This window comes from Lactuca virosa, chromosome 7 (assembly GCF_052849685.1).
Source record: "Lactuca virosa cultivar CGN04683 chromosome 7, Lactuca_virosa_CGN04683_v6, whole genome shotgun sequence".
NCBI classification, from domain to species: domain Eukaryota; kingdom Viridiplantae; phylum Streptophyta; class Magnoliopsida; order Asterales; family Asteraceae; genus Lactuca; species Lactuca virosa.
In genome coordinates this window covers 290,775,478-290,792,178 of record NC_136432.1, presented here as the reverse complement: position 1 = coordinate 290,792,178, position 16,701 = coordinate 290,775,478, and the positions used below count along the sequence as shown (strand labels likewise).

The following is a 16,701-nucleotide window of genomic DNA, read 5'->3' as shown; positions in this document are numbered from 1 at the left end:
ATTGTAGTCTATAGTCAGTCGTCATAAATTGGAAATCAGGAAACAACACATGGACAAAGAGAATGATTTTAAATCCATGTCTCATGTCCATACGATATCTTGTAGAATGGAGGAATATTTGATCCCTTATCTAAAGGATACGTTACTGATAAGATCAGAGTTCGACAACGGCTTTTGAAAGCTACGATTGCTAATTAGATTCTGAAGTCATACTTGCAATAATAGTTATTGGACTTATCCAAGTGGGAGACTATTGAATTAGATGTCCAAGCCCATAACTATTTTTGGTATGTACTTGATTTGATTATGATCATTGTCCTTTTGGGTTGCCTTCACTCATGCAACTTGATAGGATGACAAGAGGAGAGAGTAGGATTTATTATATGAATAATAAATTGGTACTCAAAATGGTTTTATTTATATATTATAAGAATAATATATTATTTGGAAATCATGTTATTAATTAGTAATTAATCAGAAATTAATCTAGTATTAATTTTGGGATTAAAGGAACTGATTAATAATGGAGGGACTGATTATGTAAATCAGTAGAAGTTATAGTTTGGGCAAATGGACCTTATTGATAAGGGGTGGACGAAAATCTATGGGAAGCCAATAGGGTTTTCATCCAAGGCCTATCATATGGGGATCCATGGATTGCTTAAGACCTAAGCAAGGGAATTTGGGTTTCCACCTGAAAACCCTAATAGCCTCAACTATATAAACCCTCCTAACATAAGGATTTTAGCCCCCTAAGAGTTTGAGAGAACCCTAGCCGATTTTCCTTCCCTCTCCAAGTCATCTTGTTGCATTGGGTGTTTGTGACTCCATTAGAGGTGCAACACTTGGGGCACTAGGCTTTCAAAAGTCAAGATCAAGAAGGATTATTCTTGTTATTGCTACATAACAAGTAAGGTAAGCTTCTAACCCTAATTTACATAAGAATTTTGAATTGTGTATGCTAGTCTTAGGGTTTATGCTTTGCATATGAATTTGCATGTATAACTTGAGAAAACCTAGATCCAAAGTATTATGGTTGCATATACACCATATGAATGTTGTAGTTCTCAAAACCCATCACTTTCTTCATGTTTGTATCAATTCAGTCACAATCCAATCCACAAACTTCCAACACAATCTCACCCCTGTCCAAAAATGGGTTGACCCAAACCCCACTTTGTTTCCCCATCGTACCTTTCAAGAATTGGTAAAGAAGAAAAATCACCCACATTGAAGCTCTTATTGTTCATTTTTTACTGCTTGATATGGAACCTCTACATTCACTACACATTAAAAAACCAACAAACAATGTAAAAGAAACTATAATAATTCAATTACAACAGTTAAGTTGTACTAAAACGAACTATAATCATTCAAATAACAACCCCCTTCTATATGAGCAAATAGAGTTAGTAAGTTATGAATTACTGATTCTAAAAGAATACATACTATTCTTACAGAATATACAGTTAAACTCTATTACTTATCACATTATCATTTAATGAAAAAATAACAACATTCTAATAGAATATTACTTCTCACAAGATTCATATATTCTTACAGAATATACAATTAAGATCTATTTTCATTGCGTAGCTTCTTTGAATTTGTTATGTTAACTTTAACATTCTACTAGAATATGTATATTCTAACAGAATTATAGTAGTCTATTTGATAAAAAAAAATGAACTGTAACACAACACTAGAGTAAAAAACATAAACCACAAACCTTATTCTCATAGCACAATATATTTGTATCATAGATGCATCTTACATTCGAACTATACTCATTTTGGTAGAATACATATTTGCATTCATTAAAAAAAAACCAATAACAAACAATTAAGTACCACAAACCCAAGAATTAGATTATATTGGTCGGCAACATCAATTTCAAAAAAACCATTCTTGTTGCTACCATATGAAAAAAAACCAAACCAAAACAAACACAAAAACACCAACTTCACTATAATCTTTGTATTATGTACAAAAAAACACCAACCAAAACAATATTTACTCTTTTACTACACATTCTTACAAACTGTACATATTTGTATTTTTATTCGAACATATTTTTTTTTGTTTTAATACAACACATATTTGTATTTTTATTCGAGAAGAATTTCGGAATTCAAGTAACAAAACCCTAAAAAAAACCCTAGATTCTTCATGTATCATAACAGGTTTATGTTATTCAAAGTTACAAAACACCAAAAAAAACCTATAAATTCTAAAAAATATTCAAACAGAAGTTTAGGTAATCAACCCCAAAACCAAAACAAAAAAACAAGTACCTTGAGGTGGAGAAACGAAAGCATCGTCGTCGCCATCAATATTCAACAATGTGTCAGCAGTGTTCTTGAATTTCGACTTGAAACCAGTCGACCTTCTACTCCTCATTCTTTGCGAATTCGTGATCTCCTAAATCCCCCAACGCTACTTAAAGAATCAGCTCTACAGCCATCATTATATAAATAATATTAACAAAAACATCCGACTTTAAGGTTGATTCTACAAAATCTTAATTGATTTTGAGTTCTGATAGAAAGGGTTCTTGATTCTGCTTCCTGCGAGAAATTTGGTATTATGGAATCGATTGACAAAAACTCGGTTGACAAAAAAAACATTGTTTCCTATTTTGATGGGCATGATAAATGTACAGAAATACCCTTTTAGAGCCGTTGACATTTAATAAAATTATTTCTTTTATTTTTTTTATTTTAATCACATAGTATAATCACTTTCTTAAATTAATAAAATTTGATTGGTCCACAATCATTCCTACATCCACACAATAATTAGTTAGAACACAATAACCTAAGCCTATATATATATATATATATACAAAGAGAGAGAGAGAGAGAGAGAGAGAGAGACAATAAAAATAGATTAATAAATTAAAAAAAAATTAAAAATTAAATACTAAACTATATTAAAGTATGATTACCCGGATAAAAGCCATTTAAATGGTAAGTTTGCAAAATCAGGATCTTAATTCAACAAAATTGAAGGAATAATTATTTGATTATACAAAATTAAATTCTTGTTTGAGAACTTTTGAAACTCTTCTTTGTGTTTTTCGTGGGCAATACTCCCAGACATGGCCAGGTTTTAAGTGCATGTCAGCCAAAACCATCTCTTCCTGCATCACCTTGTATACAAAGGTGAAAAAAAACACTTCTGAATAAAAGAAAAAGGGGTAAATGCAAGAAATGGCAACAAACATAAGCTTATTTGTGTATTGTAGCATCCTGATTCCATTTTTTTCTATTACATCTCTACAATTATAGTTTTTAGCTTAATAAGACACTGTCTTTGTAAAATCTATCAAAATATAGCATTGTACTTCCATTGTTTTTCTTTTTTGGACATTACACTTTGAAATAACATTTTTCACTTATTTTATTATAACAATATATTTTCACTTATTTTATTATGGCAAATCAACATACCCTTATGTAATTCCCTAATTACCCTTTGAAACCTTTACACCTCCTAAGCAGCCAATGCCCTTGAATCAATTGAAAAAAGCACAACAAAAACACAGAAACCGAACAAACCCAACTTAATATATCACAGACGAAATGAAAACCCGTTTAAAATAAAGGAACCAAAATGTACGCCAATTAGCACGCAAATAATTGTGGATGTTAAATGACATTCAAAATATAACGTCATAATAAGTAATGTACTTTGCGGATGATGAATTTAGTGATTTGTTTACTACATATGTTATCATTTGATTGTATATAGTATGATGAGTTTATTGATTTGTTTACTACGACATCCTAGTTTCATTTATTCCTATTACAACATTTTACTTTAAAACATCCAGTTATAACAATGGAGTCCAAATTAGGTAGGTTTTCCCAAATAAAATGTTAGAATAAGAAACAAGTGAAAGTAGAATGCCATACTTGCACTAGAAAAACAGCCTTTTACGACGCGCAATGCGTGTCGTAAAACGTTCAGACGACGCGCAAATGCGTGTCAAGAAAGGCCCTGTCATAACGAGAGACGACACGCTTTTGCGCGTCGTCTATTTACAACGCGCATTTACGACGCGCATTTATGATACGCATTTACAACGCGCAGTTATGACATGCAATGCGTATCAAGGAAGGCCCTGTCATAAATGAAGACGACACGCATTTGCGTGTCGTAACCTTACGACGCGCGTTTAGGACACACATTGCGTATCATTAAAGCCCCTGTCATAAAGGAAGACGACATGCATTTGCGTCTCGTAACCTTACGACGCGCGTTTAGGACACGCATTGCGTATCATTAAAACCCGTCATAAATGAAGATGACATGCATTTGTGTGTCATAAACTTCAACAACCATTTACGATATACATATACGACGTGCCTTTACGATACTCTTTTACGCATAATACAAAAATATAGAAACAAATATATACCAAAACAATCAATTTCATCCAATAACATCATATCAAAAAATTGTAATACATTAATAGTAAAGGGATCTGATTGTACAATGTTATTAAGAGGTTTTCCCTAACTATATAACCTAATACTACTTTGCTATAAAGGGGTACCTTCTTGTTTCAATAACTCATCATTAAGCTGTCTTAAGAAGCTCTGAAACCCATCATGTATCCAACCAATCATCATGTCTCTTAGCTTCAATTTCATCCAATAACATCATATTAAAAAATTGTAATACACAATCAACAATCTTAAAATCTAAAATACAACAAATGAAAAAAACCAAACATGCCCTCTACAAGCCATGAAGTAATAATAATGATGTTTTGGGGACTAGTTATAATACCTTTTAAAAAGAACCAAACACACTATCTACAAGCTTGTGGGTCAAGTAATTTTCATAACTCTTGTCTACTGCATGTTGATCATGGAAGAACACAATAATTTTGATCAAGACATTGCAATATAAATGAAGCATTGCTAGCTATTAGACGATAGTTATAAAGGATAGAAATATATATAGTTTATATTCTACAGGGGGTGTTAATGTAAATGTATTTACTATATATATTTCTATCCTTTATAACTATCGTCTAATATTCCCCCGCAAGCTAAGGCCGGGGAGCGACCTTTAGCTTGGACCGTAAGAACTGAAAACGCTGCGAGGGTAAAGGTTTGGTAAACACATCCGCTATCTGGTCATCCGTGGAAATAAATTGAACCAAGAGTTGTTTTTGAGCAACCTTTTCTCGAACAAAGTGAAAAATCAACCTCAACATGTTTGGTGCGAGCATGAAAGACAGGATTAGCAGATAAGTACGTTGCGCCAAGATTATCACACCACAAAACAGGAACAGAGCGAGACGAGACTCGAAGTTCATGTATATTCTACAGGGGGTGTTAATGTAAATGTATTTACTATATATATTTCTATCCTTTATAACTATCGTCTAATATTCCCCCGCAAGCTAAGGCCGGGGAGCGACCTTTAGCTTGGACCGTAAGAACTGAAAACGCTGCGAGGGTAAAGGTTTGGTAAACACATCCGCTATCTGGTCATCCGTGGAAATAAATTGAACCTACAGGGGGTGTTAATGTAAATGTATTTACTATATATATTTCTATCCTTTATAACTATCGTCTAATATTCCCCCGCAAGCTAAGGCCGGGGAGCGACCTTTAGCTTGGACCGTAAGAACTGAAAACGCTGCGAGGGTAAAGGTTTGGTAAACACATCCGCTATCTGGTCATCCGTGGAAATAAATTGAACCAAGAGTTGTTTTTGAGCAACCTTTTCTCGAACAAAGTGAAAAATCAACCTCAACATGTTTGGTGCGAGCATTTGTTGAGCGATTGTTGCGATTGTTGCCTGATCGGTTTGTGTAGAAGGCTTGGGCTGGTGGTGAACTTGTTGGCTGAAGTTGTAACCCAAGCTGTTGTGCGAGTTGTTGAATAGTATGTACAGCATCATCTCGTGACAGGGAGTGTCCGACAAGAGAGGGATTAGGTTGTCGGGTGGCAGCAGTGAATGCTTGAGCTGGTGGTACCTCTGTAGAGGTCTTTCTGATCATGTAGTCGTGGTCGGAGAGAAGACCATGAAGTTCAGCAAAGGCAGTGGGAGAGTGTCGGGCTAACAAGGTGGATTTCAACCCATTATATTCGTCTCTTAAACCTGATATAACAAGCATCACGAGGTCCTTTTCTTTCATTGGTTCACCAATGTTGGCTAGAGCATTAGAGTACTCTTGTGCCCGGGTTAAATAGGCAGATGAAGATTCATCTTCCTTCATTGAAATTTTCAAGAGTTGGGTTTTAAGAGTATATTCACGAGAGGAGGTATGAGGAGCATAAGCACGTTCTAAAGACAGCCAAAGGTCACGAGACGAATTACCTTGAACATGTTGAAAAGAGGTTTCTGAGATGGTGGACAGAATGAGCATCCGAACATGCGCATCATTGGATACCCAAGCTTTGTAACAAGGGTTGGCTGTCGATGTGGAGGTCACTGCGTCTCCTTCTTTGCCAGAAGATGTGGTGGATACGATGGTGGCTGGAGGGCACAATATGGTGCCATCGACATAACCAAACAAATTGTTGGTGATCAAGAATGGTTGTAACATGGTTTTCCAGTACCCATAATTGCTTGGAGTCAAAGTAAAAGCAAATTTATGAGAATTGTGGCTTGTTTTCTCGGTAGTAGAAAAAATCGTGATGTCTGCCATTGTAGTAGCTGGTCGACGATGGGTGTAGAGGGGTTGTTATGGCCGCTTTAGGGTTAGAGATAAAAGTGCTCTGATACCAAAATAAACTTGGTGAATAAGGAATTGTATTCTTAAAAAATCATACGTAAGGAAGGATTACAAGAATATATATAGTAAATACATTTACATTAACACTAGCTGTTCTAAAATAAATAAATAAATAAATAATGAAGCATTGCTATTCATAAAGAAAAGTAGACATACCGAGTTGGGAGATATTAACCGAACATAGATATTATGAGCAAAGTTAGTATTTGAAATATCCACAAGCTCTCTGAACCAATTCAGATAGATTATTGTAAGTTCATTCGTTTTAAAAAAATGATATCAGACATTTAGTTTATTTGTACTATTTTTATATTTAAGACTTCACCTGAATATTGCGAAGGCGCACACACAAACAAAGTAGAACATTCTCCACGCCATTTGGTGATGACTCAAGAATCTGTTACATTCATAAATAACTGATAGTGCTGAAACCTAAATAAATTAACAGGAAATAAGAAAAGCTTTTTGAAAAAAAAAATATACATGTTTACCTCTTTAGGTCTTTCTATGGAAATACATCCAACCAAAGCACCAACAGAAGCAACACAGAAATTGTATTCTTTTTCATGATGTTTATAGTTAATATCAATTATATGTACTATGATTCAACAAATCAAACTAGTTATAAGAATACATATCCAAGTAGTGTTCCCCCTCTCCATCACCAGTGTCACTATTGCTCCCTCTGTTGTTCCCAATAAACATATCCAAGCAGTCAAAGAAAGCTCAGTTAGAGAGAGTGTTGATCTCCTGTAAAAAGACAAAAATACCCTTCGTTTTGTCATGAACGAAAATAGCTATAGAAAACCGAGAAAAACTTATTTGAGTAGTGCAAGAAGCATAAGCTTGATGAAAATGGGGCGAGTCATCTTTGACAGTATTTTTCTGTTACAGTTGCATGATAATTAATCAATGAAAAAAAATTAAGATAGAGAAAAATAAAATTTGAAATTAGAGAGAGAGGGGGAGGCAAACCTGTCTAAAACAATGGCGAATGAGGCCATAACAATGGTGGCAACAGCATGCCTTCAAACCTCGGTTTTACTACTACACTCCCTAAAATAGGAACTCCTCATTTTATTGAAAAAGCTTTAAAGAACAGAGTTACTGAATCTTACTCTTTTGCCCTTTGGAACTCCTCATCAAGACCCATTACATATAATGTATCAAGAGAGTCAATTAAAATCGCACCCAGACCACTAAAGCTATCAACACCATTCTTGGATTGTGGCTAGCAAAAAAAAAAATATATTAGAGGCTTCACAGCTGCAGTTTTGTTTCCTTGTATCCACACTTTAAGTAAATACTCATAGAAACTGCACAAAGTTACTTTTTTACAAAACTTAATATATTGAATATCATTAGAAAACAATCGAATCCAATGAACATTATCAAATACCTGTCCCCCATGGCCCCAAAAGTAATGGTGGAGTATAATGTTGTCCCTTTGTGTGGGTTTATATAGATAGGAAGCAATCCATCAGCAGGAAACGTCTTATTCAGCTCACGACTAACATTCTCTACCTGAAGTGAATCATCATCATATGAAATAAGATGTTGTCAAAGTTTACACTAGTATTCTTGTATATATATATATATATATATATATATATATATATATACACACACACACACTAGGAAACTTAGATGGGCCGTGATAATCACAGCCCACAAGAATCGATATCAAAGATAAGTTTCATCATGGTGAAGAGAAAAGATAAATTGAAAGATACAATGTAAAAAGATGATCAATAATGATGCCCAAGAATATTGTTAAAGCATAATTTAGTGTCTTACTAAGAAGGAAAATGAAAGTACATTGCTGAATGTTGGTATGATTTTCAAAATAAAAGGCCAAAATAAGAAAAGAATTGAAGTATAGGATTATAATAAAAAGAAATAGAAATAGAATGTTATAATACAAGCAACTAATAATATGTTGCTCCATCATCTTGCAACGAGGTATGACCTTCTCGAGATTCTAATTTTGTCCTAGAAGCAATGAGAACCATCATTTATGAAGGTTTCCAGCCAATTAAAAGTGAGTATGTTATTAACGTTGTAAATGAAACTCTGATGCAAGTAATTATGAAAGTAATGTAATAGTCTTTGAACAAACTATTATTATAAAGGGTAAGTTATAAAAAATATCAATACAGTTTACTTGTTTAAGTAATATAGCCAATGTTAGTAATGTTCAAGAAGTTTAAGAAAACACTTTTATAAGTGGTAGAATCTCAAGATATTTCAAATAAAGAAACTGAAAATAAAGAAGATGTTAATGAAAAAAAAGACCCAGAAAGAAATGTACTTGAAAATAATGAAAACTAATTTACCTAATTAAAAAATTTTCCAAGTAGTGAAAATGCATTAGCTTTGTCTTTTGAATACGCATCTTTTCTATTTCTTGAGTTCTATTCATTCATGTTCTTGAATCCAATTTCCATTTGATTAGAAATATGGTTCAAGCATTTCATCAAGCAGTTGGTGTGCAACAAAAAACTTTCTTTTCAATCTAACATCAAGTGGATGGGTAAACATAGAATCTGAAAGGGATACATAAGAAAGGAATTAGTATTTACACCAAATTAGGCATACAAACAGATATCATAAACCCAATTGACACACACAGGGCATAAAAAAAATAACAATCCCTAATTTGTTCAATATTCTAACACAATTTGAAATATCTTAAGGTGAAACATAAACATCACCTTGCTTTTACCTAGCATAAATTAATTCCCTTTGCCCTACTCTTATCCTATAGTTGGATAAAGATGCTATTATGTTGGTCTTAGCATCCTACTGTTTATGGTTTCTTAATTCTGAACTCTCAAGAGCTCAACTAACATTAACGTAACAATCAGATATGGGCATTGAAACAATTCAAATACCTGTTGGTAGCATTAAAAGTTGTTCATCCCTATTAAAAGAAACAGAAGACCGTACACCAAAAGTAACAAATTAATCAAATAGCTAAAAAGCAATGGACTGCATGTCTGCATCTAAAAGTTTGAGTATCCAGCAAAAAACAGAGTAAAGTTATAAGAAACATGGAATCGATTTAAAGCACTAACCTGATACAGGTGTTGATCTTCTTCAATCTGGATAAGATTTAATCATGAAAAGAAAGTGACTCCTGCACATCAGGCTGAAAATGTCACTTTAAAACCCTTTTTGCATTAATAAATATCTTTTTCTGACCATCCACACTTATAACGTTAGTATAACAATTAGGCTGCAGCAATTAATAAAAGAAAATACATATATATATATATATATATATATATATATATATATATATATATATATATATATATATATATATATATATATATATATATATATATATATATATATATATATTAAATGTGCATGCAGTTCTAGTACATATGTAGTAAATTAATAATAATACAAAAACCATGTTAGTTACCTCACATAAAGAAGAAATGAACTGGGGGGGGGGGGGGGGGGGGGGCAGGGTGTTTACCCAGTAGGTACCAGTTCCGTCTTATAGGCACCTTTGGACTGTAATAATTCCTCCCAAACCGAATTAGAAAAGGCATTGCCTAAAGACTGAAACAAGGTGATCACAGACGGCTCCCACACTTTGACATCAAGTGTCAATGAACGTACCTGCAATGCAATGTTAATATGTTGTTATTATTATTATTTCAATGAATTAGCAGCGATTAGTGAGTGTATCAACCAACCTTTGATATGTGCACACCAAGGTTGCAGTGGACACCAGAACATTCAATGCAGACAACAACTCCTAGATTCAAGCATGCCCAATCGGGGTCAGAGATACCACAGTCTGCACACCTGTCATTTCCACAAACCCTATGCAGCATATCTATGGGTTTCTCAGGTTTCAGAGCTGATTGTTGCTGACGATGATGTGAAATTCTTGATAGGCGGCCGGGGTTTGGATAGGCACGCCTCTCCCTCTCCGATGCATACTCTTCAACAGCTGTGTGATCAAAATCAGAACTTTCAAATGAACTGCTATCACCGGCGGATCGATGATGGCAACTGCCCATAGGACTACCAGATAAACACTGAAAACATAAACATAAACACAAGATATTTAATATTCATAATTTCATATGTCCGTCGAACTAGATTACTCACCCTCTCGGGAACCTGAGAGCTTAGCAACGAGGCAATAACTCCTGTTATCTTCTCTATCCAATCCATCTGATCAAGGGTTCTCTCTGACTGCAAAGTATAGTTTTTTGTGGGGGAAATAATCCTGAAGCAAAACCTAAGGTCGGATTGGTCAGCATCAACCTTTATTGTTGAAGTCAAGAGGTTAACAGTGTGATGAGCAACAGATTTCTCATCATGTACTCCGCCTCCACCATGGTGATGATGAGAAGAAAGCCAACGACTCAGCAGGCCATGACCGAGTTCAGGGCTATTCCTCTGACCAGAGATTTGACTGCCAGAGCCCTGTTGCCGAAAATAAAAATATAAATGTATAATAAGTGAAGTAAAGACTGAAGTAAAGTAAAGGAACTTGAGTTACAGATGGTTTGCTGCTTTGTTTGCGGTAGTAGTAGAGCATTCCTCGGCTATCGAGAACTAAAAAAACCTTCGCTTCCAGTCGCCCCTGAGGGTTGAGGAGCGCTTGGAAAATGGTTTCAACCATGCCTTTTGAAGCAGACTGCATGACCGCCTCTATCATTTTATGGGAGCTTCTCCCGATGGCTTGAATGCCATCCCCACCATTTGGAGATCCGTTGGAACCATTTGTATTTGTATTTGAATTTGAACACCACCTGCTCTCCCGATCAATCTGTCTTTTGTACTCTTGCATTCTTTCGTTCAGAGCTGCCTGCTCATAATTTGATCTCTCTCGAGATTGCTGAGCATATGTCAACACCTGCCCAGTTTTTTTTTTATATTAAAATTAAAATAAAACACAACATGCATTCTTTTTTTTTTTTTGTATGTCTAATCTCTAAACTAAAATAAATACCAAACCTGATTTATATACGGCTCCATCTGATGCAAAAGCTCGTATCCCTACAACAAGAATAATTCAGATTTAGATTTTATAAAGCTCCACAAACACACACTGCTGCTATCGAATTGAATTGTCTACCTTTTTGAAGTAACGAAGATGGGCGTCCATCGTACCGCTCACTGCTTCCAGAAATTCAAATCTCGTTTTTGCTTCAACATTAGAAAGTGCTGTAACCTAAATAACAAACCAAGAATTCTTTCATTGTTTAATAAGTGGCAGAAACAAATAATAATAATCTACTAACCAGATTAAAGCGAGCTTGCTCAAAAGTAGCCCTTGCATTATGAGAACCGGAATCCGATGGAGCAATTCTTTGTCTCGACTCTTTAACATCGGGAGAAATCTGATCTATCTGGTTTATGTTAAAATTTTCTGAATCTTAAGCAGCCTCACGTGTGACTGATATTAATTTATCACCAATGCATAGTATGCATAAATCTGTATGTATATGCACACCCATGCAGATTCACACACATTGAGAGACTTAGATAGAAGGAACTGACCAGTTTTTTTGCAGATCTTGAGATACGTTTTGCAACTCAGATGTAGACTAAAGGAAATTATGAGATCTTGAATGTTTAAGGAGTGCCTCCGACTGATGTTAATACCCCTTCGGTTACTGGATACCAAAAAAACTGATGTAAGCTTGAATGAAAGTAGAATCGATGAGAATGTAGAGAGCCCAAATTAAAACCTTGTCCAGTAGAATCGATTTGAGAGTGAGTGTTGGATTTATTGCTTCCCTTTCCTGGTTCGCTTACCCTTTGGTTACCCTAGTCGATCGACTCACGTTTTCACGAAAAACCCTAGGTCGTGACCAATAGAGACAAGAAGGATTGGGCGAAGGTAGGATTGCATCCGATTTCAAAGAGTAACAAGCTTTCAATAAAAACCCTAGGTAGCGACCGAGAGAGACAAGAGGGAAAGGAAGGAGCGTCGATAATTAGGGCAAGAGGGAAGAAGTAGGCGGCAGTCAATGTCGGGAGGGGGAAGGATGGAACGCGCGTTCCATTAAAATTTATAAAGCGACATCATTAGACGACGCACATTTTATTATAGGTGCCCTCCGTGTTTTTTTTTGTTTAGACACTAATTTAAGGACACTCAATAATGCGTGACCTAAATCCTTAAATTTTTTTAAGAGACGACACTTTTTTAATGTCACTCTCTTTTGCGTAACATAAATCAATGAGTGTCGTGGTTTGCGCGTCGTAAAAGGGTCTTTTTCTTGTAGTGTTGGATACGAATTTCACAAGACAATTCAAAGTATCATGATAGAAAGTGAGAAAAATGGTATGCTATAAAAAATGAATGTATAGTGCTATTTCTTAATTACCATGCTGTCAAATTCCCTCACAACATCAGTAAACTTTGCAAAATCTTCTTCATCTACAAATGCAGCTAAATTATGTCATTAAGAAGAGATATATAATAAAAAAGTCGTATAGTGTTATGGAATGGATTGAATTGTAAGTATATGGAGTAAGTATGGAATGGATTGAATTGTAAGTATATGGAGTAAGTATATTTCTCATCCTCTTTACTGGTCTTTGTTGTTTAAATACTCAAAAAGGTAATTATTTCTATGAATTCATGTTAAGACTGTTTCATATTTAATAGTATCTTGTATTGAAAATTGGTCTACATAAAAGAAAATTTGTCAAGGGTGTTTGGTCTTACATTAGTCCGATTAAATTTTTTGGGCTTAATGTTAAGTTAATAAGTATAAAAAAAGAGGACCTTTCACTCTTGGATTGAAATTGGGTTCCCACAAAAAAAAATTCTAAGGGTATAATGGTCGTTTTATATCGGTTTTGAACTTGATTTCATATAATTATGTTTTAATCTATTGTTATTCTTTTATTTTATCTAGGTGTGGGTGGGAATGGGTTTATATATAAGTGAGATAGATTATGGTCATGTATTAACTGTAGATCTTGAAACATGAGTTATGATTTATTTTCTCTTATAAACTTTCATATAGCTGATTGTTGCATAACAAGTGAAAGTTTCAACTTGTATTGGTGATCATAATGAAGAAGAAAAGTTTGTAGTTATAGGTTCCTAATACGGACCCACTTTGAAATCAAAAGAGAAAGACATAGTTACTCTTGCAGACCTTCATTCTCTAAAAACAAGGTTCCTCTCATTTTGAAGATTATGCTTTACATATTATAAGAAATGTTTGTTCCAATGTAAGATAAAAGTCTACTGTATTGATTATGTTCTAATTTTTTGGGTGTTGATTTGATTTAATTCTTAAATTTTTAAACCTTACGGGCCTCAAAGGTGTTAAACTTTGAGAGAAATTCTCTTGAATATCTTCTGTGATGTTGCTGCAAATGAAGAGTAGCTTTCTTTCTTCCATTTATAAAATCATTAAGCATTGCTACTATACTACTTTCTATTTAATTTGTTATTTCATGATGCATAAATATTGAGGTAGTGTTTATTGCACGAATTTTTGTTTTGTATTTTCTTTATGTTTGTTTGTATTATTAGTTAAATAGATAAGGTGGAGAGATGTTATTGCTCTTATTGTGATTGTTATTTTTTTATTAGTTCTTCTTTTCTTTTCCTAATGTTCTTTGAAATTAATTAAGATTGGTTTCTTTTTAACCCTCTCATACATATCCTTTATAAAGAAAAGTAAATGCTAATTAATTCACTTTTCATTTATCTTACGTTTTGAAACTGATATTGGTAAATATCTATATATATTTTTTCTTGAAACAAGGTAGATCATGTGTTGTATTTTGTAAACTATGAATAAAGAGTCCATATATTTACAACAAAGTAATCGTATCATGGAAGGAAGAAAACTGATCGAGATTGTTGTCATATTTTGTTGCAACTTATTTTTTGATGCATATTTGATAACAAGTTTGGTTTTGAAGGTTAATATCAAGGGATGTGCTAAAGGTCAGGAAGCAAACCTATCGTATGCATCACAATTCACAAACTACGTAATATTTATCCCTGAATAGAAGTGAAATACGTGTGGCATTTGTATATATGAACATATGTAGCTATTATTTTATTTCATTTAGCCAGGCCTTCTATGAAGGATCCTCGTGTATGTATAGACAAATCTTGTGGCCTTTTTACGACCCATTTTATCATCATTTAGGAGTGGATTTTTTACAATTAATTATAACATCTTATAATTAATCGATTTTTTTTGTGGCCTTAAAGCCAAATGCACCGCCAAAGCCGAAGGCAAGATCATTAGTATTAGAGAGAATTTCATTACAAACCCATTTGTACTCTTTCTAATTCAACTAATGAGAGCGTAAAAGATTTATGTACTCCATGTGTTCATGATTTGTATGATGATTCACTAGATCTTTTCTTATTCCGCATTTGTCATCATAATCAACACCACTACAATTGGTATCAGAGTGAGTCTTCTTGATTTGATCATGAATTGATCCATGATGGCATTCTAGATTTGGTGATTCTTCATTTGCTTTTTGATCTTCGTGTTTTAGAGAGTTTGGATTCTAGAAATCGAATTCATCTTTGATTCTATTCATAATTCGATTTTCTTCACTAGAATTCAAGTGATTTTTATTTTCTCTCTCTAGAAAACCCATTCCAAATCACTTTCTCTCTCTAGAAAAACTCAAGATCTTGTTGATTTATCGGAGATGGTGGAAGTGCAGTATGATTCTTGAATTGTGATCGTTGAAGATGTCAAATACAAAGTCAACGAAAATCAATTTTATGGGTTATTGTTAAGCGGGTTGATTTCATGGGGTAATAAGGTTTCTTATGGAGGCTTGAAGGATGATCATGGAAGCTTGATATTTCAACCACTATGTAAGATTGTATGGTTGAATAAAATTACCTTGTCCATGTTAGTCCGTAGTAGAAATCAAAAGGAAGGAGAAGAAAGAGATTTGTTTAATAAGAAATACATTTCTCTAATTGAAAACCCAAATCTTCTTGCTCTTAAGTTTGTTGAAGTTCAAGACAATGGAGTTCAATGTGATGTTCTTGATGTTCTTGAAGTTCATGATAAAAAGATTCAAGTTGATTCTCATGAAGATGAAAAAGTTTTTTGCTCGATTGGAGTTCAAACCGATGATATTTTTTGTTTTTGTGATTCGTTTGAAGGAATGATTCCTTATCGAAAGCCAGTAATCCAAGAAATTCACAAGTATCAAACTACAAAGATTTGATTCAAACTCGCAAGCAAAGTTGAAGTTGTGGAAAGTGGGTTTGTTCATGAAATCAAATCTTCAAGATGCAAAAAGTTGAGAAAGAAAAAGAAGAAGATTAAACGCAAAAACAAGCGGGTTTACTCACAAAAATCATCAAGTGTTGTTGTGAAGCAAATTTGGGTTCCAAAGCAACAATCTCTAAGTGTTGCATTGAATTTGAATTCAAAACCCAAAAGTGTTGGTGGTTCATATGAAGATGTTCTTGGATCTTTGAAGAACACGAAGAACGAGTTGTACATCACGCATAGTGGGTGGTACAATGTTCAAATTGGAGATTTTCTCGTTCCAACAAAAGAACCAAGATCTTCTAAATTTGATTCGTTCATTGAAAATGGAACTCGATTCGTCAAAAAGGTATCTTAAATTCTTAAATGGATTCCAAAACGTCCATGAATTCGATTCGTACTTTGCGTTTTTCATTTTTGATCGACTTACCTCATTGGATCAAATCCGTTTCAACCACTTTGTTTAATCCAATTATTTTTTGTTTAGATCAAATCACAAAAATCAAAATCAAATTCAAAATTTTTTTTACTGTTCATTCGAATATTACTGTTCATCAATTAAATAAGCCCAATCCAAAAGTCTTGTTACTGTTCATATCATGAGTCCATTTTGTTTTCTTCTCATTTATGTTTAGTCCAATATTACAATTAATCAGTTTAGTCGTTCTTAAAAGTCAA

The 16,701-nt window shown here is 33.9% G+C and overlaps 1 pseudogene across 1 annotated transcript; it reads right to left on the bottom strand.

The window, feature by feature from the left end:
* Nucleotides 1-10,246: 10,246 nt before the first annotated feature.
* LOC145127835 (ADP-ribosylation factor GTPase-activating protein AGD3-like) lies at nucleotides 10,247-14,160 on the bottom strand (annotated as a pseudogene). Its single transcript, XR_013716473.1, has 9 exons — nucleotides 14,091-14,160; nucleotides 13,129-13,193; nucleotides 12,037-12,144; nucleotides 11,871-11,966; nucleotides 11,750-11,791; nucleotides 11,292-11,648; nucleotides 10,895-11,215; nucleotides 10,474-10,821; nucleotides 10,247-10,396 (listed from the first exon to the last, which is right to left on the bottom strand). The product of XR_013716473.1 is annotated as an ADP-ribosylation factor GTPase-activating protein AGD3-like (transcript).
* Between the last annotated feature and the right edge of the window lie 2,541 nt (nucleotides 14,161-16,701).